The following is a 25,362-nucleotide window of genomic DNA, read 5'->3' on the forward strand; positions in this document are numbered from 1 at the left end:
AAAAAAAAAAAAAAAGAGCATCATAGACAACATTTGTGGAAAACGATGCTGAAAAAAACAGTCAAAAGTCTTTGTCTGCCCCTCTTGCAATTTTTTGAAGTACGTACGCCAATTAAGGATGAAGGGTAAAGGGCCGTTTTACATGTTAATGTTAGTAAAATGGTATCAAGGGGAAAAAGCTGCCGTGACCCGGATTCGAACCGGGGTTGCTGCGGCCACAACGCAGAGTACTAACCACTATACGATCACGGCAAGCCGTACGCTTGGGGCTGCCAGCTCTCGTGCAGGTTGTTTGTATTTTTCTCTCGGCACGGTTGTTGTTTGCATTAATTTTCTTTTTCAACCCATTTAAATGTTTTTAGCAGATTTCTGCCGTTAAAGTGGGGCGGTAGGCTCCGCGGCTCATCTGGCGCTTCCAGGGTAACCCGACTGTGCAATCAACGTCACGTTGCCCTGTGCGCAATTCCATACCTTTCAGGCTTTCATCCCTTGGCTCCCATGACTTTGGACTTTATAGCACATTTAGCTAGGAACCATTTCCTGTTCCTGAGCTCCTTCTCCTTACCAAGGACCTCAGATTGAATGGAAGGACTTGTCCATTTCTACAAACACCTCTCTGTGAAAAGTGCAGCGCGCCCAACAGGGACTTGAACCCTGGACCCTCAGATTAAAAGTCTGATGCTCTACCGACTGAGCTATCCGGGCTCCGTGCGCTGCACGTTTCTTGAAAGTTTTTGGCCCGACTCCGACTTTCTTTGCAACAGACAACACAAAGCAACACTGACCCCAAGGGGTACCTTATTTACAAATTCTTATTTACAAAATGCAGCAATGCATTTAGAAATGATGCCCAACAGGAAAATTCTTTACACCCCGCAGGAGGCAGCAAGACCTTTCCATTATTTATTTCTCAGTTTCTGATGTGCTGTGTGAAAAAAAGAAAGCTCTCCGAGCCAGGCAGGAGTCGAACCTATACAATCTTCTGATCCGTAGTCAGACGCGTTATCCATTGCGCCACTGGCCCGTGTCCAAAGGGCAAGCCAAATAGATCCTCTATGCGCAGTCACATCAATTGATTAATAATGTTCAATGGATACTGTCATGGTTCCCCCGTGTTTTCAAAAGCGAGGATGGGCAGGACAAGAGAAAATCCTTACCATACTTACCAGAGATGGTCTTTTCCTGGCCTTCCCCCTTGTCAACAGAACCTGCCTTTGTTTTCTTGTTTTCTCGCTTCTTAATTGGACTGGAGCAGATTGGGAAGCTTTATTGGCTTGCAGTTGTAACCCTGTTTCTTCTGTCCAGGTGGTTTGGGGTGGGGAAATAGCCATCAGTCTGTTTTGTTTTTTTCCTTCATGTGGTCAAGGAAGATGGCCAGGCAAAGAAAATGCCTGGCAAGTAGGCTAATGTTTGTTTTTCTTTTCTCCGCTGTTTCAATCTATCTAACATGGGAAAAAAACATACCCCGCCACAAGTACCCCAGGCGGGACACTGGACCACCATCCCGCTGACCATTTTGGTGACAGTTGTCCACAGTTTCAGGATGAAAATGATGTTGCGGCGAGAAAGTTTCCTGATGTTGTGCCGTTTATTGTTAGAAGAGTCACCTGATGTGTCTATGGCGGAGCACGGTTTCCAGACCCTGACGAAAGCTAATAAACCCTTGCCGTGCTTTTTCCTGCAAGGCTTAAGTTTTACCTGGACTAGAAACTTGAATGGGAGAATGCCGCCGTCTCCTCCAATCCACTTTACATAAAGGATGCACCGTGAGTACCCCAGATGGGACTCGAACCCACAATCCCTGGCTTAGGAGGCCAGTGCCTTATCCATTTAGGCCACTGGGGCGCCCTTAGCTGAGCTTGTGGCTTATTGTTCTCTGTCAGGTACTCAAAAAATTTGCACAAATTTTAGCAAATAAAAAAAAAAAAGAGCATCATAGACAACATTTGTGGAAAACGATGCTGAAAAAAACAGTCAAAAGTCTTTGTCTGCCCCTCTTGCAATTTTTTGAAGTACGTACGCCAATTAAGGATGAAGGGTTAAAGGGCCGTTTTACATGTTAATGTTAGTAAAATGGTATCAAGGGGAAAAAGCTGCCGTGACCCGGATTTGAACGGGGTTGCTGCGGCCACAACGCAGAAGTACTAACCACTATACGATCACGGCAAGCCGTACGCTTGGGGCTGCCAGCTCTCGTGCAGGTTGTTTGTATTTTTTCTCTCGGCACGGTTGTTGTTTGCATTAATTTTCTTTTTCAACCCATTTAAATGTTTTTAGCAGATTTCTGCCGTTAAAGTGGGGCGGTAGGCTCCGCGGCTCATCTGGCGCTTCCAGGGTAACCCGACTGTGCAATCAACGTCACGTTGCCCTGTGCGCAATTCCATACCTTTCAGGCTTTCATCCCTTGGCTCCCATGACTTTGGACTTTATAGCACATTTAGCTAGGAACCATTTCCTGTTCCTGAGCTCCTTCTCCTTACCAAGGACCTCAGATTGAATGGAAGGACTTGTCCATTTCTACAAACACCTCTCTGAAAAGTGCAGCGCCCGAACAGGGACTTGAACCCTGGACCCTCAGATTAAAAGTCTGATGCTCTACCGACTGAGATATCCGGGCTCCGTGCGCTGCACGTTTCTTGAAAGTTTTTGGCCCGACTCCGACTTTCTTTGCAACAGACAACACAAAGCAACACTGACCCCAAGGGGTACCTTATTTACAAATTCTTATTTACAAAATGCAGCAATGCATTTAGAAATGATGCCCAACAGGAAAATTCTTTACACCCCGCAGGAGGCAGCAAGACCTTTCCATTATTTATTTCTCAGTTTCTGATGGTGCTGTGTGAAAAAAAGAAAGCTCTCCGAGCCAGGCAGGAGTCGAACCTACAATCTTCTGATCCGTAGTCAGACGCGTTATCCATCGCGCCACTGGCCCGTGTCCAAAGGGCAAGCAAATAGATCCTCTATGCGCAGTCACATCAATTGATTAATAATGTTCAATGGATACTGTCATGGGTTCCCCCGTGTTTTCAAAAGCGAGGATGGGCAGGACAAGAGAAAATCCTTACCATACTTACCAGAGATGGTCTTTTCCTGGCCTTCCCCCTTGTCAACAGAACCTGCCTTTGTTTTCTTGTTTCTCGCTTCTTAATTGGACTGGAGCAGATTGGGAAGCTTTATTGGCTTGCAGTTGTAACCCTGTTTCTTCTGTCCAGGTGGTTTGGGGGTGGGGAAATAGCCATCAGTCTGTTTTGTTTTTTTCCCTTCATGTGGTCAAGGAAGATGGCCAGGCAAAGAAAATGCCTGGCAAGTAGGCTAATGTTTGTTTTTCTTTTCTCGCTGTTTCATCTATCTAACATGGGAAAAAAACATACCCCGCCACAAGTACCCCAGGCGGGACACTGACCCACCATCCCTGCTGACCATTTTGGCTGACAGTTGTCCACAGTTCAGGATGAAAATGATGTTTGCGGCGAGAAAGGTTTCCTGATGTTGTGCCGTTTATTGTTAGAAGAGTCACCTGATGTGTCTATGGCGGAGCACGGTTTCCAGACCTGACGAAAGCTAATAAACCCTTGCCGTGCTTTTTCCTGCAAGGCTTAAGTTTTACCTGGACTAGAAACTTGAATGGAGAATGCCGCCGTCTCCTCCAATCCACTTTACATAAAGGATGCACCGTGAGTACCCCAGATGGGACTCGAACCCACAATCCCTGGCTTAGGAGGCCAGTGCCTTATCCATTAGGCCACTGGGGCGCCCTTAGCTGAGCTTGTGGCTTATTGTTCTCTGTCAGGTACTCAAAAAATTTGCACAAATTTTAGCAAATAAAAAAAAAAGAGCATCATAGACAACATTTGTGGAAAACGATGCTGAAAAAAAACAGTCAAAAGTCTTTGTCTGCCCCTCTTGCAATTTTTTGAAGTACGTACGCCAATTAAGGATGAAGGGTAAAGGGCCGTTTTACATGTTAATGTTAGTAAAATGGTATCAAGGGGAAAAAGCTGCCGTGACCCGGATTCGAACCGGGGTTTGCTGCGGCCACAACGCAGAGTACTAACCACTATACGATCACGGCAAGCCGTACGCTTGGGGGCTGCCAGCTCTCGTGCAGGTTGTTTGTATTTTTCTCTCGGCACGGTTGTTGTTTGCATTAATTTTCTTTTTCAACCCATTTAAATGTTTTTAGCAGATTTCTGCCGTTAAAGTGGGGCGGTAGGCTCCGCGGCTCATCTGGCGCTTCCAGGGTAACCCGACTGTGCAATCAACGTCACGTTGCCCTGTGCGCAATTCCATACCTTTCAGGCTTTCATCCCTTGGCTCCCATGACTTTGGACTTTATAGCACATTTAGCTAGGAACCATTTCCTGTTCCTGAGCTCCTTCTCCTTACCAAGGACCTCAGATTGAATGGAAGGACTTGTCCATTTCTACAAACACCTCTCTGAAAAGTGCAGCGCCCGAACAGGGACTTGAACCCTGGACCCTCAGATTAAAAGTCTGATGCTCTACCGACTGAGCTATCCGGGCTCCGTGCGCTGCACGTTTCTTGAAAGTTTTTGGCCCGACTCCGACTTTCTTTGCAACAGACAACACAAAGCAACACTGACCCCAAGGGGTACCTTATTTACAAATTCTTATTTACAAAATGCAGCAATGCATTTAGAAATGATGCCCAACAGGAAAATTCTTTACACCCCGCAGGAGGCAGCAAGACCTTTCCATTATTTATTTCTCAGTTTCTGATGGTGCTGTGTGAAAAAAAGAAAGCTCTCCGAGCCAGGCAGGAGTCGAACCTACAATCTTCTGATCCGTAGTCAGACGCGTTATCCATTGCGCCACTTCTCCTTACCAAGGACCTCAGATTGAATGGAAGGACTTGTCCATTTCTACAAACACCTCTCTGAAAAGTGCAGCGCCCGAACAGGGACTTGAACCCTGGACCCTCAGATTAAAACAAAGCAACACTGACCCCAAGGGGTACCTTATTTACAAATTCTTATTTACAAAATGCAGCAATGCATTTAGAAATGATGCCCAACAGGAAAATTCTTTACACCCCGCAGGAGGCAGCAAGACCTTTCCATTATTTATTTCTCAGTTTCTGATGGTGCTGTGTGAAAAAAAGAAAGCTCTCCGAGCCAGGCAGGAGTCGAACCTACAATCTTCTGATCCGTAGTCAGACGCGTTATCCATTGCGCCACTGGCCCGTGTCCAAAGGGCAAGCCAAATAGATCCTCTATGCGCAGTCACATCAATTGATTAATAATGTTCAATGGATACTGTCATGGTTCCCCCGTGTTTTCAAAAGCGAGGATGGGCAGGACAAGAGAAAATCCTTACCATACTTACCAGAGATGGTCTTTTCCTGGCCTTCCCCCTTGTCAACAGAACCTGCCTTTGTTTTCTTGTTTCTCGCTTCTTAATTGGACTGGAGCAGATTGGGAAGCTTTATTGGCTTGCAGTTGTAACCCTGTTTCTTCTGTCCAGGTGGTTTGGGGGTGGGGAAATAGCCATCAGTCTGTTTTGTTTTTTTCCCTTCATGTGGTCAAGGAAGATGGCCAGGCAAAGAAAATGCCTGGCAAGTAGGCTAATGTTTGTTTTTCTTTTCTCGCTGTTTCAATCTATCTAACATGGGAAAAAAACATACCCCGCCACAAGTACCCCAGGCGGGACACTGACCCACCATCCCTGCTGACCATTTTGGCTGACAGTTGTCCACAGTTCAGGATGAAAATGATGTTTGCGGCGAGAAAGGTTTCCTGATGTTGTGCCGTTTATTGTTAGAAGAGTCACCTGATGTGTCTATGGCGGAGCACGGTTTCCAGACCTGACGAAAGCTAATAAACCCTTGCCGTGCTTTTTCCTGCAAGGCTTAAGTTTTACCTGGACTAGAAACTTGAATGGAGAATGCCGCCGTCTCCTCCAATCCACTTTACATAAAGGATGCACCGTGAGTACCCCAGATGGGACTCGAACCCACAATCCCTGGCTTAGGAGGCCAGTGCCTTATCCATTAGGCCACTGGGGCGCCCTTAGCTGAGCTTGTGGCTTATTGTTCTCTGTCAGGTACTCAAAAAATTTGCACAAATTTTAGCAAATAAAAAAAAAAAGAGCATCATAGACAACATTTGTGGAAAACGATGCTGAAAAAAACAGTCAAAAGTCTTTGTCTGCCCCTCTTGCAATTTTTTGAAGTACGTACGCCAATTAAGGATGAAGGGTAAAGGGCCGTTTTACATGTTAATGTTAGTAAAATGGTATCAAGGGGAAAAAGCTGCCGTGACCCGGATTCGAACCGGGGTTGCTGCGGCCACAACGCAGAGTACTAACCACTATACGATCACGGCAAGCCGTACGCTTGGGGCTGCCAGCTCTCGTGCAGGTTGTTTGTATTTTTCTCTCGGCACGGTTGTTGTTTGCATTAATTTTCTTTTTCAACCCATTTAAATGTTTTTAGCAGATTTCTGCCGTTAAAGTGGGGCGGTAGGCTCCGCGGCTCATCTGGCGCTTCCAGGGTAACCCGACTGTGCAATCAACGTCACGTTGCCCTGTGCGCAATTCCATACCTTTCAGGCTTTCATCCCTTGGCTCCCATGACTTTGGACTTTATAGCACATTTAGCTAGGAACCATTTCCTGTTCCTGAGCTCCTTCTCCTTACCAAGGACCTCAGATTGAATGGAAGGACTTGTCCATTTCTACAAACACCTCTCTGAAAAGTGCAGCGCCCGAACAGGGACTTGAACCCTGGACCCTCAGATTAAAAGTCTGATGCTCTACCGACTGAGCTATCCGGGCTCCGTGCGCTGCACGTTTCTTGAAAGTTTTTGGCCCGACTCCGACTTTCTTTGCAACAGACAACACAAAGCAACACTGACCCCAAGGGGTACCTTATTTACAAATTCTTATTTACAAAATGCAGCAATGCATTTAGAAATGATGCCCAACAGGAAAATTCTTTACACCCCGCAGGAGGCAGCAAGACCTTTCCATTATTTATTTCTCAGTTTCTGATGGTGCTGTGTGAAAAAAAGAAAGCTCTCCGAGCCAGGCAGGAGTCGAACCTACAATCTTCTGATCCGTAGTCAGACGCGTTATCCATTGCGCCACTGGCCCGTGTCCAAAGGGCAAGCCAAATAGATCCTCTATGCGCAGTCACATCAATTGATTAATAATGTTCAATGGATACTGTCATGGTTCCCCCGTGTTTTCAAAAGCGAGGATGGGCAGGACAAGAGAAAATCCTTACCATACTTACCAGAGATGGTCTTTTCCTGGCCTTCCCCCTTGTCAACAGAACCTGCCTTTGTTTTCTTGTTTCTCGCTTCTTAATTGGACTGGAGCAGATTGAGAAACTTTATTGGCTTGCAGTTGTAACCCTGTTTCTTCTGTCCAGGTGGTTTGGGGGTGGGGAAATAGCCATCAGTCTGTTTTGTTTTTTTCCCTTCATGTGGTCAAGGAAGATGGCCAGGCAAAGAAAATGCCTGGCAAGTAGGCTAATGTTTGTTTTTCTTTTCTCGCTGTTTCAATCTATCTAACATGGGAAAAAAACATACCCCGCCACAAGTACCCCAGGCGGGACACTGACCCACCATCCCTGCTGACCATTTTGGCTGACAGTTGTCCACAGTTCAGGATGAAAATGATGTTTGCGGCGAGAAAGGTTTCCTGATGTTGTGCCGTTTATTGTTAGAAGAGTCACCTGATGTGTCTATGGCGGAGCACGGTTTCCAGACCTGACGAAAGCTAATAAACCCTTGCCGTGCTTTTTCCTGCAAGGCTTAAGTTTTACCTGGACTAGAAACTTGAATGGAGAATGCCGCCGTCTCCTCCAATCCACTTTACATAAAGGATGCACCGTGAGTACCCCAGATGGGACTCGAACCCACAATCCCTGGCTTAGGAGGCCAGTGCCTTATCCATTAGGCCACTGGGGCGCCCTTAGCTGAGCTTGTGGCTTATTGTTCTCTGTCAGGTACTCAAAAAATTTGCACAAATTTTAGCAAATAAAAAAAAAAAGAGCATCATAGACAACATTTGTGGAAAACGATGCTGAAAAAAACAGTCAAAAGTCTTTGTCTGCCCCTCTTGCAATTTTTTGAAGTACGTACGCCAATTAAGGATGAAGGGTAAAGGGCCGTTTTACATGTTAATGTTAGTAAAATGGTATCAAGGGGAAAAAGCTGCCGTGACCCGGATTCGAACCGGGGTTGCTGCGGCCACAACGCAGAGTACTAACCACTATACGATCACGGCAAGCCGTACGCTTGGGGCTGCCAGCTCTCGTGCAGGTTGTTTGTATTTTTCTCTCGGCACGGTTGTTGTTTGCATTAATTTTCTTTTTCAACCCATTTAAATGTTTTTAGCAGATTTCTGCCGTTAAAGTGGGGCGGTAGGCTCCGCGGCTCATCTGGCGCTTCCAGGGTAACCCGACTGTGCAATCAACGTCACGTTGCCCTGTGCGCAATTCCATACCTTTCAGGCTTTCATCCCTTGGCTCCCATGACTTTGGACTTTATAGCACATTTAGCTAGGAACCATTTCCTGTTCCTGAGCTCCTTCTCCTTACCAAGGACCTCAGATTGAATGGAAGGACTTGTCCATTTCTACAAACACCTCTCTGAAAAGTGCAGCGCCCGAACAGGGACTTGAACCCTGGACCCTCAGATTAAAACAAAGCAACACTGACCCCAAGGGGTACCTTATTTACAAATTCTTATTTACAAAATGCAGCAATGCATTTAGAAATGATGCCCAACAGGAAAATTCTTTACACCCCGCAGGAGGCAGCAAGACCTTTCCATTATTTATTTCTCAGTTTCTGATGGTGCTGTGTGAAAAAAAGAAAGCTCTCCGAGCCAGGCAGGAGTCGAACCTACAATCTTCTGATCCGTAGTCAGACGCGTTATCCATTGCGCCACTGGCCCGTGTCCAAAGGGCAAGCCAAATAGATCCTCTATGCGCAGTCACATCAATTGATTAATAATGTTCAATGGATACTGTCATGGTTCCCCCGTGTTTTCAAAAGCGAGGATGGGCAGGACAAGAGAAAATCCTTACCATACTTACCAGAGATGGTCTTTTCCTGGCCTTCCCCCTTGTCAACAGAACCTGCCTTTGTTTTCTTGTTTCTCGCTTCTTAATTGGACTGGAGCAGATTGGGAAGCTTTATTGGCTTGCAGTTGTAACCCTGTTTCTTCTGTCCAGGTGGTTTGGGGGTGGGGAAATAGCCATCAGTCTGTTTTGTTTTTTTCCCTTCATGTGGTCAAGGAAGATGGCCAGGCAAAGAAAATGCCTGGCAAGTAGGCTAATGTTTGTTTTTCTTTTCTCGCTGTTTCAATCTATCTAACATGGGAAAAAAACATACCCCGCCACAAGTACCCCAGGCGGGACACTGACCCACCATCCCTGCTGACCATTTTGGCTGACAGTTGTCCACAGTTCAGGATGAAAATGATGTTTGCGGCGAGAAAGGTTTCCTGATGTTGTGCCGTTTATTGTTAGAAGAGTCACCTGATGTGTCTATGGCGGAGCACGGTTTCCAGACCTGACGAAAGCTAATAAACCCTTGCCGTGCTTTTTCCTGCAAGGCTTAAGTTTTACCTGGACTAGAAACTTGAATGGAGAATGCCGCCGTCTCCTCCAATCCACTTTACATAAAGGATGCACCGTGAGTACCCCAGATGGGACTCGAACCCACAATCCCTGGCTTAGGAGGCCAGTGCCTTATCCATTAGGCCACTGGGGCGCCCTTAGCTGAGCTTGTGGCTTATTGTTCTCTGTCAGGTACTCAAAAAATTTGCACAAATTTTAGCAAATAAAAAAAAAAGAGCATCATAGACAACATTTGTGGAAAACGATGCTGAAAAAAACAGTCAAAAGTCTTTGTCTGCCCCTCTTGCAATTTTTTGAAGTACGTACGCCAATTAAGGATGAAGGGTAAAGGGCCGTTTTACATGTTAATGTTAGTAAAATGGTATCAAGGGGAAAAAGCTGCCGTGACCCGGATTCGAACCGGGGTTGCTGCGGCCACAACGCAGAGTACTAACCACTATACGATCACGGCAAGCCGTACGCTTGGGGCTGCCAGCTCTCGTGCAGGTTGTTTGTATTTTTCTCTCGGCACGGTTGTTGTTTGCATTAATTTTCTTTTTCAACCCATTTAAATGTTTTTAGCAGATTTCTGCCGTTAAAGTGGGGCGGTAGGCTCCGCGGCTCATCTGGCGCTTCCAGGGTAACCCGACTGTGCAATCAACGTCACGTTGCCCTGTGCGCAATTCCATACCTTTCAGGCTTTCATCCCTTGGCTCCCATGACTTTGGACTTTATAGCACATTTAGCTAGGAACCATTTCCTGTTCCTGAGCTCCTTCTCCTTACCAAGGACCTCAGATTGAATGGAAGGACTTGTCCATTTCTACAAACACCTCTCTGAAAAGTGCAGCGCCCGAACAGGGACTTGAACCCTGGACCCTCAGATTAAAAGTCTGATGCTCTACCGACTGAGCTATCCGGGCTCCGTGCGCTGCACGTTTCTTGAAAGTTTTTGGCCCGACTCCGACTTTCTTTGCAACAGACAACACAAAGCAACACTGACCCCAAGGGGTACCTTATTTACAAATTCTTATTTACAAAATGCAGCAATGCATTTAGAAATGATGCCCAACAGGAAAATTCTTTACACCCCGCAGGAGGCAGCAAGACCTTTCCATTATTTATTTCTCAGTTTCTGATGGTGCTGTGTGAAAAAAAGAAAGCTCTCCGAGCCAGGCAGGAGTCGAACCTACAATCTTCTGATCCGTAGTCAGACGCGTTATCCATTGCGCCACTGGCCCGTGTCCAAAGGGCAAGCCAAATAGATCCTCTATGCGCAGTCACATCAATTGATTAATAATGTTCAATGGATACTGTCATGGTTCCCCCGTGTTTTCAAAAGCGAGGATGGGCAGGACAAGAGAAAATCCTTACCATACTTACCAGAGATGGTCTTTTCCTGGCCTTCCCCCTTGTCAACAGAACCTGCCTTTGTTTTCTTGTTTCTCGCTTCTTAATTGGACTGGAGCAGATTGAGAAACTTTATTGGCTTGCAGTTGTAACCCTGTTTCTTCTGTCCAGGTGGTTTGGGGGTGGGGAAATAGCCATCAGTCTGTTTTGTTTTTTTCCCTTCATGTGGTCAAGGAAGATGGCCAGGCAAAGAAAATGCCTGGCAAGTAGGCTAATGTTTGTTTTTCTTTTCTCGCTGTTTCAATCTATCTAACATGGGAAAAAAACATACCCCGCCACAAGTACCCCAGGCGGGACACTGACCCACCATCCCTGCTGACCATTTTGGCTGACAGTTGTCCACAGTTCAGGATGAAAATGATGTTTGCGGCGAGAAAGGTTTCCTGATGTTGTGCCGTTTATTGTTAGAAGAGTCACCTGATGTGTCTATGGCGGAGCACGGTTTCCAGACCTGACGAAAGCTAATAAACCCTTGCCGTGCTTTTTCCTGCAAGGCTTAAGTTTTACCTGGACTAGAAACTTGAATGGAGAATGCCGCCGTCTCCTCCAATCCACTTTACATAAAGGATGCACCGTGAGTACCCCAGATGGGACTCGAACCCACAATCCCTGGCTTAGGAGGCCAGTGCCTTATCCATTAGGCCACTGGGGCGCCCTTAGCTGAGCTTGTGGCTTATTGTTCTCTGTCAGGTACTCAAAAAATTTGCACAAATTTTAGCAAATAAAAAAAAAAGAGCATCATAGACAACATTTGTGGAAAACGATGCTGAAAAAAACAGTCAAAAGTCTTTGTCTGCCCCTCTTGCAATTTTTTGAAGTACGTACGCCAATTAAGGATGAAGGGTAAAGGGCCGTTTTACATGTTAATGTTAGTAAAATGGTATCAAGGGGAAAAAGCTGCCGTGACCCGGATTCGAACCGGGGTTGCTGCGGCCACAACGCAGAGTACTAACCACTATACGATCACGGCAAGCCGTACGCTTGGGGCTGCCAGCTCTCGTGCAGGTTGTTTGTATTTTTCTCTCGGCACGGTTGTTGTTTGCATTAATTTTCTTTTTCAACCCATTTAAATGTTTTTAGCAGATTTCTGCCGTTAAAGTGGGGCGGTAGGCTCCGCGGCTCATCTGGCGCTTCCAGGGTAACCCGACTGTGCAATCAACGTCACGTTGCCCTGTGCGCAATTCCATACCTTTCAGGCTTTCATCCCTTGGCTCCCATGACTTTGGACTTTATAGCACATTTAGCTAGGAACCATTTCCTGTTCCTGAGCTCCTTCTCCTTACCAAGGACCTCAGATTGAATGGAAGGACTTGTCCATTTCTACAAACACCTCTCTGAAAAGTGCAGCGCCCGAACAGGGACTTGAACCCTGGACCCTCAGATTAAAACAAAGCAACACTGACCCCAAGGGGTACCTTATTTACAAATTCTTATTTACAAAATGCAGCAATGCATTTAGAAATGATGCCCAACAGGAAAATTCTTTACACCCCGCAGGAGGCAGCAAGACCTTTCCATTATTTATTTCTCAGTTTCTGATGGTGCTGTGTGAAAAAAAGAAAGCTCTCCGAGCCAGGCAGGAGTCGAACCTACAATCTTCTGATCCGTAGTCAGACGCGTTATCCATTGCGCCACTGGCCCGTGTCCAAAGGGCAAGCCAAATAGATCCTCTATGCGCAGTCACATCAATTGATTAATAATGTTCAATGGATACTGTCATGGTTCCCCCGTGTTTTCAAAAGCGAGGATGGGCAGGACAAGAGAAAATCCTTACCATACTTACCAGAGATGGTCTTTTCCTGGCCTTCCCCCTTGTCAACAGAACCTGCCTTTGTTTTCTTGTTTCTCGCTTCTTAATTGGACTGGAGCAGATTGGGAAGCTTTATTGGCTTGCAGTTGTAACCCTGTTTCTTCTGTCCAGGTGGTTTGGGGGTGGGGAAATAGCCATCAGTCTGTTTTGTTTTTTTCCCTTCATGTGGTCAAGGAAGATGGCCAGGCAAAGAAAATGCCTGGCAAGTAGGCTAATGTTTGTTTTTCTTTTCTCGCTGTTTCAATCTATCTAACATGGGAAAAAAACATACCCCGCCACAAGTACCCCAGGCGGGACACTGACCCACCATCCCTGCTGACCATTTTGGCTGACAGTTGTCCACAGTTCAGGATGAAAATGATGTTTGCGGCGAGAAAGGTTTCCTGATGTTGTGCCGTTTATTGTTAGAAGAGTCACCTGATGTGTCTATGGCGGAGCACGGTTTCCAGACCTGACGAAAGCTAATAAACCCTTGCCGTGCTTTTTCCTGCAAGGCTTAAGTTTTACCTGGACTAGAAACTTGAATGGAGAATGCCGCCGTCTCCTCCAATCCACTTTACATAAAGGATGCACCGTGAGTACCCCAGATGGGACTCGAACCCACAATCCCTGGCTTAGGAGGCCAGTGCCTTATCCATTAGGCCACTGGGGCGCCCTTAGCTGAGCTTGTGGCTTATTGTTCTCTGTCAGGTACTCAAAAAATTTGCACAAATTTTAGCAAATAAAAAAAAAAAGAGCATCATAGACAACATTTGTGGAAAACGATGCTGAAAAAAACAGTCAAAAGTCTTTGTCTGCCCCTCTTGCAATTTTTTGAAGTACGTACGCCAATTAAGGATGAAGGGTAAAGGGCCGTTTTACATGTTAATGTTAGTAAAATGGTATCAAGGGGAAAAAGCTGCCGTGACCCGGATTCGAACCGGGGTTGCTGCGGCCACAACGCAGAGTACTAACCACTATACGATCACGGCAAGCCGTACGCTTGGGGCTGCCAGCTCTCGTGCAGGTTGTTTGTATTTTTCTCTCGGCACGGTTGTTGTTTGCATTAATTTTCTTTTTCAACCCATTTAAATGTTTTTAGCAGATTTCTGCCGTTAAAGTGGGGCGGTAGGCTCCGCGGCTCATCTGGCGCTTCCAGGGTAACCCGACTGTGCAATCAACGTCACGTTGCCCTGTGCGCAATTCCATACCTTTCAGGCTTTCATTCCTTGGCTCCCATGACTTTGGACTTTATAGCACATTTAGCTAGGAACCATTTCCTGTTCCTGAGCTCCTTCTCCTTACCAAGGACCTCAGATTGAATGGAAGGACTTGTCCATTTCTACAAACACCTCTCTGAAAAGTGCAGCGCCCGAACAGGGACTTGAACCCTGGACCCTCAGATTAAAAGTCTGATGCTCTACCGACTGAGCTATCCGGGCTCCGTGCGCTGCACGTTTCTTGAAAGTTTTTGGCCCGACTCCGACTTTCTTTGCAACAGACAACACAAAGCAACACTGACCCCAAGGGGTACCTTATTTACAAATTCTTATTTACAAAATGCAGCAATGCATTTAGAAATGATGCCCAACAGGAAAATTCTTTACACCCCGCAGGAGGCAGCAAGACCTTTCCATTATTTATTTCTCAGTTTCTGATGGTGCTGTGTGAAAAAAAGAAAGCTCTCCGAGCCAGGCAGGAGTCGAACCTACAATCTTCTGATCCGTAGTCAGACGCGTTATCCATTGCGCCACTGGCCCGTGTCCAAAGGGCAAGCCAAATAGATCCTCTATGCGCAGTCACATCAATTGATTAATAATGTTCAATGGATACTGTCATGGTTCCCCCGTGTTTTCAAAAGCGAGGATGGGCAGGACAAGAGAAAATCCTTACCATACTTACCAGAGATGGTCTTTTCCTGGCCTTCCCCCTTGTCAACAGAACCTGCCTTTGTTTTCTTGTTTCTCGCTTCTTAATTGGACTGGAGCAGATTGGGAAGCTTTATTGGCTTGCAGTTGTAACCCTGTTTCTTCTGTCCAGGTGGTTTGGGGGTGGGGAAATAGCCATCAGTCTGTTTTGTTTTTTTCCCTTCATGTGGTCAAGGAAGATGGCCAGGCAAAGAAAATGCCTGGCAAGTAGGCTAATGTTTGTTTTTCTTTTCTCGCTGTTTCAATCTATCTAACATGGGAAAAAAACATACCCCGCCACAAGTACCCCAGGCGGGACACTGACCCACCATCCCTGCTGACCATTTTGGCTGACAGTTGTCCACAGTTCAGGATGAAAATGATGTTTGCGGCGAGAAAGGTTTCCTGATGTTGTGCCGTTTATTGTTAGAAGAGTCACCTGATGTGTCTATGGCGGAGCACGGTTTCCAGACCTGACGAAAGCTAATAAACCCTTGCCGTGCTTTTTCCTGCAAGGCTTAAGTTTTACCTGGACTAGAAACTTGAATGGAGAATGCTGCCGTCTCCTCCAATCCACTTTACATAAAGGATGCACCGTGAGTACCCCAGATGGGACTCGAACCCACAATCCCTGGCTTAGGAGGCCAGTGCCTTATCCATTAGGCCACTGGGGCAGATTTCTGCCGTTAAAGTGGGGCGGTAGGCTCCGCGGCTCATCTGGCGCTTCCAGGGTAACCCGACTGTGCAATCAACGTCACGTTGCCCTGTGCGCAATTCCATACCTTTCAGGCTTTCATCCCTTGGCTCCCATGACTTTGGACTTTATAGCACATTTAGCTAGGAACCATTTCCTGTTCCTGAGCTCCTCCTCCTTACCAACAACCTCAGATTGAATGGAAGGACTTGTCCATTTCTACAAACACCTCTCTGAAAAGTGCAGCGCCCGAACAGGGACTTGAACCCTGGACCCTCAGATTAAAACAAAGCAACACTGACCCCAAGGGGTACCTTATTTACAAATTCTTATTTACAAAATGCAGCAATGCATTTAGAAATGATGCCCAACAGGAAAATTCTTTACACCCCGCAGGAGGCAGCAAGACCTTTCCATTATTTATTTCTCAGTTTCTGATGGTGCTGTGTGAAAAAAAGAAAGCTTTCCGAGCCAGGCAGGAGTCGAACCTACAATCTTCTGATCCGTAGTCAGACGCGTTATCCATTGCGCCACTGGCCCGTGTCCAAAGGGCAAGCCAAATAGATCCTCTATGCGCAGTCACATCAATTGATTAATAATGTTCAATGGATACTGTCATGGTTCCCCCGTGTTTTCAAAAGCGAGGATGGGCAGGACAAGAGAAAATCCTTACCATACTTACCAGAGATGGTCTTTTCCTGGCCTTCCCCCTTGTCAACAGAACCTGCCTTTGTTTTCTTGTTTCTCGCTTCTTAATTGGACTGGAGCAGATTGGGAAGCTTTATTGGCTTGCAGTTGTAACCCTGTTTCTTCTGTCCAGGTGGTTTGGGGGTGGGGAAATAGCCATCAGTCTGTTTTGTTTTTTTCCCTTCATGTGGTCAAGGAAGATGGCCAGGCAAAGAAAATGCCTGGCAAGTAGGCTAATGTTTGTTTTTCTTTTCTCGCTGTTTCAATCTATCTAACATGGGAAAAAAACATACCCCGCCACAAGTACCCCAGGCGGGACACTGACCCACCATCCCTGCTGACCATTTTGGCTGACAGTTGTCCACAGTTCAGGATGAAAATGATGTTTGCGGCGAGAAAGGTTTCCTGATGTTGTGCCGTTTATTGTTAGAAGAGTCACCTGATGTGTCTATGGCGGAGCACGGTTTCCAGACCTGACGAAAGCTAATAAACCCTTGCCGTGCTTTTTCCTGCAAGGCTTAAGTTTTACCTGGACTAGAAACTTGAATGGAGAATGCCGCCGTCTCCTCCAATCCACTTTACATAAAGGATGCACTGTGAGTACCCCAGATGGGACTCGAACCCACAATCCCTGGCTTAGGAGGCCAGTGCCTTATCCATTAGGCCACTGGGGCGCCCTTAGCTGAGCTTGTGGCTTATTGTTCTCTGTCAGGTACTCAAAAAATTTGCACAAATTTTAGCAAATAAAAAAAAAAGAGCATCATAGACAACATTTGTGGAAAACGATGCTGAAAAAAACAGTCAAAAGTCTTTGTCTGCCCCTCTTGCAATTTTTTGAAGTACGTACGCCAATTAAGGATGAAGGGTAAAGGGCCGTTTTACATGTTAATGTTAGTAAAATGGTATCAAGGGGAAAAAGCTGCCGTGACCCGGATTCGAACCGGGGTTGCTGTGGCCACAACGCAGAGTACTAACCACTATACGATCACGGCAAGCCGTACGCTTGGGGCTGCCAGCTCTCGTGCAGGTTGTTTGTATTTTTCTCTCGGCACGGTTGTTGTTTGCATTAATTTTCTTTTTCAACCCATTTAAATGTTTAAACGTCACGTTGCCCTGTGCGCAATTCTATACCTTTCAGGCTTTCATCCCTTGGCTCCCATGACTTTGGACTTTATAGCACATTTAGCTAGGAACCATTTCCTGTTCCTGAGCTCCTCCTCCTTACCAATAACCTCAGATTGAAAGGAAGGACTTGTCCATTTCTACAAACACCTCTCTGAAAATTGCAGCTATATTAATAAAATGTTATTTTATTAATATTAAAAAAAATCCATTAACTCTTAATGATATAACTTTCTCTAACAGTCAGGATATTTATGAAGCTAATGGCAGATTATCAGAGGATTTATAATAAAGGATAGGTAAAATCCAAGAAATTACATTAATCCCACAATTTCTCTAAATAAAGTGATGTATGGCAAATGTGTTATAATAGAAAGGTTCAACTATTTCCTTTTAAGCCCACCCATGCTTAAGCAGCAGCAGCATGGGGAGCCCAGCTAGCTCAGTCGGTAGAGCATGACACTCTTAATCTCACTATCGTGGATTTGAGCCCCACGTTGGGCGCTAATGTTTTGTTCTTCTCAGTTTAATAATTTTAATGTTGTTCAGGCAGACTGCAGTTTCTCAAAAGCATAAAAGTAAAATTAAAACATATAATAAAAGGTGTTTTGTATTCAGCTTTTTGCATCCTTATAGCACAGATTTCCATGTCACTTGCTGAATATAAAGTCCTGTCCGTGATCTAATGTGATTGAATTTTTTAAATTTATTTTTTTTCTATATAGGCATCAATATTAAGTGTAATTAAACTCACCAGAATTTTCTCAATGACACACAAGGACAAGAAGTTTCTCTCATCCTTGCAGTGACCAGGATGGCCGAGTGGTTAAGGCGTTGGACTTAAGATCCAATGGATATATATCCGCGTGGGTTCGAACCCCACTCCTGGTAAGAGTTTTAAAATCTCATATATAAGGCTCCTCCATCATGGGGTAGAGTCTCTTACCTTTTATACTGTTAGTTGCATAAAAAGTCTGCTATATGTACAAACAATTTAATCAAAAAGGATTCCAAATGGCCAGTGAAACAGTGATTGGGACACAGCCCCCAGATAAAAAGGGCAAAACAAATAAATTTATCAAACGTATTCTAAACTTAACAAAAAATTCAAAGAAAAATCACATTTTTATTAGAAAATTTTATTTAAAGGATACAAACCCCAAAAACACACCACCTAGGAGCGGCTGTTTGTTGTGGCTACTGATAATTGTCTCTATGTGTGTTTTTGCAGAGGCAATTCTCAGTATTGTCTATGGGAGGGTATTTTTAGGTCTTTAGTACCCAACATAAAGCAGCAGCTACTAGTAGCTTTGTGTGTCTTCACCCTAAAGAGTGACTAAAGTCTCCCAATGTACTCCATGTTTGGTCCTTGAGTTGTACGTAATTAGACCACCAATGCTATGGAATGGATATTCCCCATCTCTTTGACTGATGAAGATGAACTGATTTGTTTCGTTGGTCTAGGGGTATGATTCTCGCTTTGTGTGCGAGAGGTCCTGTGTTCAAATCCTGGATGAGCCCAGGGCATCTTTTAAAGAAACTATGTATCCTTCTGCTATATAAGGAAATTCTTAAAGGAACAGTATAAACCCGGAACAGTAGAAACCCAGCACAGCTTTGCTAAAAATGAACACAACATAAATATGAAATAAAATTGCTCATTACCCTATTTTTATTATTATTATTATGAACTAATTTGAAAGCTGGGCTATTTTCAGTGACCTCCCCTCTTCCTTTATAAACAAGGCAATTTGTTCAGATCTTTTAATAATAAATTAGGTTCAAGAAAAGAATCTGCAAGTTATATCCCACTGATAGGTCCCGAATCAACATATGAATAGGTTACCTGCTCTGATGAAGCACCACATGGTGCAAAACACGTTAGGAGAGTGGGTACCATGAGGCACTGGGATGCACCTATCCATTGTTTGGTATAGTAGACTTTATATGTTAGTTTTTTGTTCAGTTAATTTGAGCCAATAAATGATTTTGTTTTTATTCCACTGAAATTTCTGCTGTTAATTTGTTCAGATCTCCCTATCTACCTTTTGAACACACAAACCCCATCCTTTCAATAGCTCATTATCATGGGCCTTCTCAGTGAGCTGGTAATTAGATTTATTGGCTCCTTTTAAGTTTTCGGGGATTAGGAAGTGACTGAAAGTTCTAAAGTGAAACTGGCTTCATGTTCGTGTTTAGTGGCAGAAACCATAGATATTTTCTTAATTAGAACAATAGGCAAAAAGTATATTCAGAACAAGGCATTTTCTTCAAGTTCATATTAAAAAGGGTGTATACTGTACCTTTAAAACAGAAAACAGAGCACTCAGCATATATTTAGTGGACGAGGTGGCCGAGTGGTTAAGGCGATGGACTGCTAATCCATTGTGCTCTGCACGCATGGGTTCGAATCCCATCCTCGTCGGTAGAAATTTTCAACTATATTCCAAACTTATCAGTTGAAATAATCCATTATCTTTGAGCAAAGTTCTTCAAGTTGCTTGTGAAACGCTAAGCATCTAAGTTCATTCTGACCTGTTAGAATGAATTAATTTTGGGGTTGGGGGAAAGATTCAACCTTGGTTCAGTAGTTTGGGCCCATGAACAGGTGCCGGGATATGTGGATCCCACCCGTGTCAGCAGGGTTATTAGCCAATGAGTTAGTGCAGTCGCTAATGGGAGTTTCATGCCTGAGTAATGTTCCTCAAGCTCTTTGCATTCTATAGTAGGAGATGTAATGGGCAGTGTTTTCCCATTCCGATACTGTGGTGGCTGAGTGTTTAAGGTGATTAATAAACCATTTCTGTTTGAGTTTGCTGCAAAAGAACTCTTTGCCCCTGGCTGTATGTCCCCTTCGCAATCACTGCTTGATTGGACTAGAATTGAATTTTTGAAATTTTATTTTAAATCTGCTTTTCTATCAGTTTCACAGGTCTATCTGCCACTTACCTATCTGTACTGAGTTAGTTTACCTTTTGCAATTTTGCTTGTGTTCAGATCAGATTCCGAAACATGGAGTTTTAATTGCAAAACTGTGTTTTCACCATTATGTAATTAAAGAAAAAGTGTGTTGATGTAGGATAGTCTTCAAAAAATTGTCAATTCAAATTTAAATTTTACTTCATTTTAACCCCCTTTTGTGAACCCACCCCCTATTGTTATTCAGGGTCAGACTGAAACTGATCCTTTTGCCCTGACAATAGGCTTATTATCCCCATTATTATGTTAATGATGTTAACTATCCATATTGCAATTAAAAAGGAAAACTAGAAATGAACGTTTGAGTAACAATGGTGCCTACACCTCTGTTCATTACCTCGGCACCCTGGATTTAGCAGAACAACCGAACATTACAAGACAGCAAAAACACCAAGTTCATGTGCTATTTCTCAGTCTCAGACCTAAATCCTGGTGCCTACACCTTCTCGTTTACCTCGGCAACCAGGATTTTGATAACTAAATAGTCACGTGCCTACGACTCATCACACTTTGCACCTTTTGTGCTTACATTAAATTAAACTTTAACCAGTCTACATTACTGGCTATATATCAACAAGAGGTCAAATAATGTTCCTGTGCCTACAACCCTAGTTGTTACCTCGGCACAGGAATAGCTAGATCAAGAGTGTGAAATGCCTCGTGCTTGTTTTACTTGACACCTTTAATGTACAAATTCCTTATTTCATATACAGGCCAACCTAAAAATCATCTGACCTTCTAACCAAGTGGCCAAAAGGTCAATTACTGTGAAATTTGGCCACTCATGCTACAGATCACTGGACTGGTCATTTTTATCAAGCTAAAATTATTAAAATAATAAAAAAAAACTACTCACATTTTATCAAATATGTTAAATTGTCTATACGATACTAGTTGTATAAAATGCACTTCTGTACATGCCAGCAATGTAGAGAAGGTAGAAAACACTAAGCTGTTGAACTGATCCAACTATCATCAGGTGTCACTTCCTCCAGCAGGGAAATTGGATTCTGCTGTTTTTCTGCCCATCACCCAGGCCAAACAGCAGAGGGCGCTCTGGGCTGCAACATCTGCTAATATCGTCAAAAAAGATCCATGCAAATTGTGAAATAACTTAAAATAGCACTGTAAGTGATTTAACACTGTATGTCCCCTTTGCAATCACTGCTTGTTTGGACCAGAATTGAATTTTTGAAATTTTATTTTAAATCTGCTTTTCTATCAGTTTCACAGGTCTATGTGCCACTTACCTATCTGTACTGAGTTAGTTTCCTTATGGGACAGGCTGGCTGTGATGGCCGAGTGGTTAAGGCGTTGGACTCGAAATCCAATGGGGTTTCCCTGCACAGGTTCGAATCCTGTTCACAGCGAGAGTCCGTATAATGCTTAGTTGCTTAGATAATTAGGCATTTATGCAGATATGTGTAGCACAATGTAACCCCTGCTAATCTGGATTCCAACCTGGGCACTAACTCAACTCAGAGTAACACAATTTCAACTATTTAAGATCATATTTCTGTATTTGCCATGATGCATTCAGTTGATATTACCCAAAAACACTAACTCACAAACAGTCTTAAATAGTACCCCTCATCCATAAAAGTGGCACCTGGAAAAATAATTTATTGCCAAGGTATACAGAATGTCCAAATTCATGAAATAGAAACCACTCCACACTTGGTGCTGTGGCTTGGTTGGTTAAAGCACCTGTCTTGTAAACAGGAGATCTGGTTCACCGTTATAACCGGCGTCTTGGCTGTTCATATACAGAGGAACCTCAACTGCCTGGTAAGCAGCTACCTCAAGGGAGGGGCAAGGTGCCGGGAGTTGCAGGGAGTCCCTATCCAAGGAGGACATCATAGAGTTTTCCCAGGGAGGAGACATATAGTTCAACAGGTGAAAGGACATGTGGATCCCACCCTTGTGAGCAGTGTTATTATCCAATGAGTTACTGTTGTAACTAAAAATACAATTTCAAAGTTATTATATTACTCGCAAAACTAAAAAAGTTTTTGTAGATTCCTTTTGGAAGGCTGAGGTTGAGCATGTGTGGCGCTGTGGCTTAGTTGGTTAAAGCGCCTGTCTAGTAAACAGATCCTGAGTTCGACTCTCAGCAGTGCCTGCCCTTTTAGTTTCCCCCAACCCCAAACTTGGAAGTACGAGCTTCCCGCCTGTGGGCAATTTCTCTCACTAGCAGCCTTTAAAAAGATGATGTCGGTATGGTAGGCAAAAGAAAGGAGTCAAACTAAAATGGCCGCTGGGAAATTTCAAAGCGACATGCAAATAAGCAGAAGCGTGACTCCTTTGGTGATACGAAGGGAATAACGGAGGGGCATTTAGCTGTCCCTTTAGCTGCCCTTGTAGAAAGGTGCACACTTGTAGCTCACTGAATTTACAGGCAAGGGAGAAAGAAGTTGTGGAATGGGGCATCAGTGTGCTTATTTCTCTTTCTGTCCATAGGATCAGCCCCAACCGGTTAGAGCTGTGGCTTAGTTGGTTAAAGTGTCTGGCAAACAGGAGATCCTGAGTTCGACTCTCAGCAGTGCCTGCCTTCTTCCTTTAAAGCTTGCGGGGAATGGCTAGAGCGTGCCTTTGGTGGTCTTACCCATGTCTGTTCTCTGACTCGGTCCTGATCTTTAAGGCAGAGCTGACAAATATGTTTCAATCAAGGCCTTCTTTTTCTTCTTCTTAATTATCCACCTGTCTAACAGATATCTTGAGAATTTAACAGCAAGTAATACTTGCCCAATAATCCTGATCTTGGTGCAATCTTCTGCATGTGCCCATTTTTCATTTTTATGCCCTTGACAGAGGCTGTAGCCTGGTGCTGTGGCTTAGTTGGTTAAAGTGCCTGTCTAGTAAACAGGAGACCCTGAGTTCAACTTTTAGCAGTGCCTTCATCGCATTTGCGTTTTACACATCCCATGCTACATGAGGAGACTGTATATAGTCTGACCTAACAGTGTACTAAATGGCTTTCTCAAAGCCACGTTTGATGGCATAGCATGGAAAATCTAAGTGACGATGCATACCTGTCTTCTATCAGCAAGACTGGCACAAAGAGGGCACGGTCTGTGCACCCAAAGAAGTGCTTTGGACTTACACCTACTAAAGGACTACTACAAAGAAGTCATTTTACAGATAAAAAGGTCTTTATGTGAAAAAAATATAGGGGAAATGTTTTCCTGCAAAAATTCTAAAACTTTTTTCCTCAAGGAGCAGATGCATCCATCACCAGGGTAACATGCAGAAGTACCATTCTGGTGGATGAAAGGCATAAAAGATGCAATGTGGAAAGAAGACAAGACTCAGGTTTACAACAGGCATATTCAGTGAGGGGTACATGGTGCAGTCTTGTGATTTCAATCATGTTGCTGGGCCGTGCATCTCAGGGCTGGTTCATCCCCAAAATCGCAACGGCTGGCTCGTTGGTCTAGGGGTATGATTCTCGCTTTGGGTGCGAGAGGTCCCGGGTTCAAATCCCGCACGAGCCCTAGGCATTTTAAGGATACCACAACATCTCACTGAAGTTCCGCAAGGTTTCATGCAGGTGCAAGTCCAAAAAAACTCCCATGGCCCCTAACAACAGAAGGTGCTGGAATTCATAATCCATTATCTTTGAGCAAAGTTCTTCAAGTTGCTTGTGAAAAGCATCTAAGTTCATTCTGACCTGTTAGAATGAATGACTTTTGGGGTTGGGGGTCTTCTAAGAACAAAAGGAAAGATTCAATTTTGGTTCAGTAGCTTGAAACCGTGAACAGGTGCCGGGATATGTGGATCCCACCCATGTCAGCAGGATTATTAGCCAATGAGTTAGTGCAGTCACTAATGGGAGTCTCATGCCTGAGTAATGTTCCTCAAGCTCTTTGCATTCTATAGTAGGAGATGTAATGAGCAGTGTTTTCCCATTCCCATACTGTGATGGCTGACCTGAGGAAAGGTATTGAAAGTCTCCGGTGTGTGTACCCTGTGTGAGGACAGGTGTTTTCTGTGTGCCTGCTACGTGGGAGCAACTGCCATTCCAAAGGGAGAGGTACTTTGGAGCAGGTAGCACTACCTGGAGGAACTGAAAGAGCTCTGGGGAAGGGACTTTGGGGCAGGTAGCACTACCTGGGGAAACTGAAAGAGCTCAGGGGAAGGGACTTTGGGGCAGGTAGCGCTACCTGAGGGAACTGAAAGAGCTCTGCTGAAGGGACTTTGGGACGGGTAGCGCTACCTGGGGGAACTGAAAGAGCTCTGCTGAAGGGACTTTGGGACGGGTAGCGCTACCTGGGGAAACTGAAAGAGCTCCGGGGAAGGGACTTTGGGGCAGGTAGCGCTACCTGGGGAAACTGAAAGAGCTCTGGGTAAGGGACTTTGGGGTAGGTAGCGCTACCTGGGGAAACTGAAAGAGCTCTGGGGAAGGGACTTTGGGGCAGGTAGTGCTACCTGGGGAAACTGAAAGAGCTCTGGGGAAGGGACTTTGGGGCAGGTAGCGCTACCTGGGGAAACTGAAAGAGCTCTGGGGAAGGGACTTTGGGGCAGGTAGCGCTACCTGGGGAAACTGAAAGAGCTCTGGGGAAGGGACTTTGGGGCAGGTAGCTTTACCTGGGGAAAGAGCTCTGAGGAAGGGACTTTGGGGCAGGTAGCACTACCTGGGGAAACTGAAAGAGCTCTGGGGAAGGGACTTTGCCAGGATTGAACTGGGAAAGGGTATTTCCTCCAGGAGTGGAGTGTGGGACTGTGTGCTGGAAGAGATTGAGCCAGTAGTGATAAATTCCCACAGGTTTCCAAAGCACTGCTACTACTGTTTGCATGTTAATGCCATTTAATTTCCACTTCATTATATAAAGTTGATATTTGCTGCAACTGTGTGTGATTATTTCCTAGTGGGAAATCCCCTTGAGGTGTGTTCCTCAGTGTCCACTAGGTGGAGGCACTGCGCTATAATCCCAGTCCCAGTACGTTTCATCTGCAAAGGGAACCCAAGTCTTTTGTTTTCTAAGCCTACACAGCCCATATTTAATAGAGATGTAGCGAACTGTTCGCCGGTGAACTAATTCGCGTGAACATCGGGTGTTCGCAAGTTCGGAAGTTCGCGAACTTTTCGCGTTATCGAAATTTTGGTTCGCCGCGTTTTTTTTTCCGATGCGTTTTTTCTCTGCGTTTTTCTCGGCCTAAAAACATCGCACAAGCCACACATG

General features: G+C 44.8%; 36 non-coding genes across 36 annotated transcripts; 4 read left to right on the forward strand and 32 right to left on the reverse strand.

Moving 5' to 3' along the window:
* Positions 1 to 180: 180 nt before the first annotated feature.
* Positions 181 to 252, reverse strand: trnah-gug. The gene has a single exon. It is a non-coding gene; the product is annotated as a tRNA-His (tRNA).
* A 381-nt stretch (positions 253 to 633) lies between these two features.
* trnak-uuu lies at positions 634 to 705 on the reverse strand. The gene has a single exon. It is a non-coding gene; the product is annotated as a tRNA-Lys (tRNA).
* A 244-nt stretch (positions 706 to 949) lies between these two features.
* Positions 950 to 1,024, reverse strand: trnar-acg. Its single transcript has one exon. It is a non-coding gene; the product is annotated as a tRNA-Arg (tRNA).
* A 747-nt stretch (positions 1,025 to 1,771) lies between these two features.
* trnar-ccu lies at positions 1,772 to 1,845 on the reverse strand. The gene has a single exon. It is a non-coding gene; the product is annotated as a tRNA-Arg (tRNA).
* Positions 1,846 to 2,544: 699 nt separating this feature from the next.
* trnak-uuu lies at positions 2,545 to 2,617 on the reverse strand. The gene has a single exon. It is a non-coding gene; the product is annotated as a tRNA-Lys (tRNA).
* Positions 2,618 to 2,862: 245 nt separating this feature from the next.
* trnar-acg lies at positions 2,863 to 2,935 on the reverse strand. The gene has a single exon. It is a non-coding gene; the product is annotated as a tRNA-Arg (tRNA).
* Positions 2,936 to 3,682: 747 nt separating this feature from the next.
* On the reverse strand, positions 3,683 to 3,755 carry trnar-ccu. Its single transcript has one exon. It is a non-coding gene; the product is annotated as a tRNA-Arg (tRNA).
* Positions 3,756 to 4,002: 247 nt separating this feature from the next.
* On the reverse strand, positions 4,003 to 4,075 carry trnah-gug. The gene has a single exon. It is a non-coding gene; the product is annotated as a tRNA-His (tRNA).
* A 378-nt stretch (positions 4,076 to 4,453) lies between these two features.
* Positions 4,454 to 4,526, reverse strand: trnak-uuu. The gene has a single exon. It is a non-coding gene; the product is annotated as a tRNA-Lys (tRNA).
* A 607-nt stretch (positions 4,527 to 5,133) lies between these two features.
* trnar-acg lies at positions 5,134 to 5,206 on the reverse strand. The gene has a single exon. It is a non-coding gene; the product is annotated as a tRNA-Arg (tRNA).
* Positions 5,207 to 5,954: 748 nt separating this feature from the next.
* Positions 5,955 to 6,027, reverse strand: trnar-ccu. Its single transcript has one exon. It is a non-coding gene; the product is annotated as a tRNA-Arg (tRNA).
* A 247-nt stretch (positions 6,028 to 6,274) lies between these two features.
* trnah-gug lies at positions 6,275 to 6,346 on the reverse strand. The gene has a single exon. It is a non-coding gene; the product is annotated as a tRNA-His (tRNA).
* Positions 6,347 to 6,723: 377 nt separating this feature from the next.
* trnak-uuu lies at positions 6,724 to 6,796 on the reverse strand. Its single transcript has one exon. It is a non-coding gene; the product is annotated as a tRNA-Lys (tRNA).
* Positions 6,797 to 7,041: 245 nt separating this feature from the next.
* Positions 7,042 to 7,114, reverse strand: trnar-acg. The gene has a single exon. It is a non-coding gene; the product is annotated as a tRNA-Arg (tRNA).
* A 748-nt stretch (positions 7,115 to 7,862) lies between these two features.
* Positions 7,863 to 7,935, reverse strand: trnar-ccu. The gene has a single exon. It is a non-coding gene; the product is annotated as a tRNA-Arg (tRNA).
* A 247-nt stretch (positions 7,936 to 8,182) lies between these two features.
* On the reverse strand, positions 8,183 to 8,254 carry trnah-gug. The gene has a single exon. It is a non-coding gene; the product is annotated as a tRNA-His (tRNA).
* A 598-nt stretch (positions 8,255 to 8,852) lies between these two features.
* Positions 8,853 to 8,925, reverse strand: trnar-acg. Its single transcript has one exon. It is a non-coding gene; the product is annotated as a tRNA-Arg (tRNA).
* Positions 8,926 to 9,673: 748 nt separating this feature from the next.
* On the reverse strand, positions 9,674 to 9,746 carry trnar-ccu. The gene has a single exon. It is a non-coding gene; the product is annotated as a tRNA-Arg (tRNA).
* Positions 9,747 to 9,992: 246 nt separating this feature from the next.
* trnah-gug lies at positions 9,993 to 10,064 on the reverse strand. Its single transcript has one exon. It is a non-coding gene; the product is annotated as a tRNA-His (tRNA).
* A 377-nt stretch (positions 10,065 to 10,441) lies between these two features.
* Positions 10,442 to 10,514, reverse strand: trnak-uuu. The gene has a single exon. It is a non-coding gene; the product is annotated as a tRNA-Lys (tRNA).
* Positions 10,515 to 10,759: 245 nt separating this feature from the next.
* trnar-acg lies at positions 10,760 to 10,832 on the reverse strand. The gene has a single exon. It is a non-coding gene; the product is annotated as a tRNA-Arg (tRNA).
* Positions 10,833 to 11,580: 748 nt separating this feature from the next.
* Positions 11,581 to 11,653, reverse strand: trnar-ccu. Its single transcript has one exon. It is a non-coding gene; the product is annotated as a tRNA-Arg (tRNA).
* Positions 11,654 to 11,899: 246 nt separating this feature from the next.
* On the reverse strand, positions 11,900 to 11,971 carry trnah-gug. Its single transcript has one exon. It is a non-coding gene; the product is annotated as a tRNA-His (tRNA).
* A 598-nt stretch (positions 11,972 to 12,569) lies between these two features.
* trnar-acg lies at positions 12,570 to 12,642 on the reverse strand. Its single transcript has one exon. It is a non-coding gene; the product is annotated as a tRNA-Arg (tRNA).
* A 748-nt stretch (positions 12,643 to 13,390) lies between these two features.
* Positions 13,391 to 13,463, reverse strand: trnar-ccu. Its single transcript has one exon. It is a non-coding gene; the product is annotated as a tRNA-Arg (tRNA).
* Positions 13,464 to 13,710: 247 nt separating this feature from the next.
* On the reverse strand, positions 13,711 to 13,782 carry trnah-gug. Its single transcript has one exon. It is a non-coding gene; the product is annotated as a tRNA-His (tRNA).
* Positions 13,783 to 14,159: 377 nt separating this feature from the next.
* Positions 14,160 to 14,232, reverse strand: trnak-uuu. The gene has a single exon. It is a non-coding gene; the product is annotated as a tRNA-Lys (tRNA).
* A 245-nt stretch (positions 14,233 to 14,477) lies between these two features.
* On the reverse strand, positions 14,478 to 14,550 carry trnar-acg. The gene has a single exon. It is a non-coding gene; the product is annotated as a tRNA-Arg (tRNA).
* A 748-nt stretch (positions 14,551 to 15,298) lies between these two features.
* trnar-ccu lies at positions 15,299 to 15,371 on the reverse strand. The gene has a single exon. It is a non-coding gene; the product is annotated as a tRNA-Arg (tRNA).
* Positions 15,372 to 15,858: 487 nt separating this feature from the next.
* trnar-acg lies at positions 15,859 to 15,931 on the reverse strand. The gene has a single exon. It is a non-coding gene; the product is annotated as a tRNA-Arg (tRNA).
* A 748-nt stretch (positions 15,932 to 16,679) lies between these two features.
* Positions 16,680 to 16,752, reverse strand: trnar-ccu. The gene has a single exon. It is a non-coding gene; the product is annotated as a tRNA-Arg (tRNA).
* Positions 16,753 to 16,998: 246 nt separating this feature from the next.
* On the reverse strand, positions 16,999 to 17,070 carry trnah-gug. Its single transcript has one exon. It is a non-coding gene; the product is annotated as a tRNA-His (tRNA).
* A 938-nt stretch (positions 17,071 to 18,008) lies between these two features.
* Positions 18,009 to 18,091, forward strand: trnal-uaa. The gene has a single exon. It is a non-coding gene; the product is annotated as a tRNA-Leu (tRNA).
* Positions 18,092 to 19,543: 1,452 nt separating this feature from the next.
* On the forward strand, positions 19,544 to 19,625 carry trnas-gcu. Its single transcript has one exon. It is a non-coding gene; the product is annotated as a tRNA-Ser (tRNA).
* Positions 19,626 to 21,467: 1,842 nt separating this feature from the next.
* trnas-cga lies at positions 21,468 to 21,549 on the forward strand. Its single transcript has one exon. It is a non-coding gene; the product is annotated as a tRNA-Ser (tRNA).
* A 2,052-nt stretch (positions 21,550 to 23,601) lies between these two features.
* trnap-ugg lies at positions 23,602 to 23,673 on the forward strand. The gene has a single exon. It is a non-coding gene; the product is annotated as a tRNA-Pro (tRNA).
* Positions 23,674 to 25,362: the final 1,689 nt, after the last annotated feature.

The sequence above is a fragment of the Xenopus tropicalis genome, chromosome 3, assembly GCF_000004195.4.
Source record: "Xenopus tropicalis strain Nigerian chromosome 3, UCB_Xtro_10.0, whole genome shotgun sequence".
Classification (NCBI taxonomy): domain Eukaryota; kingdom Metazoa; phylum Chordata; class Amphibia; order Anura; family Pipidae; genus Xenopus; species Xenopus tropicalis.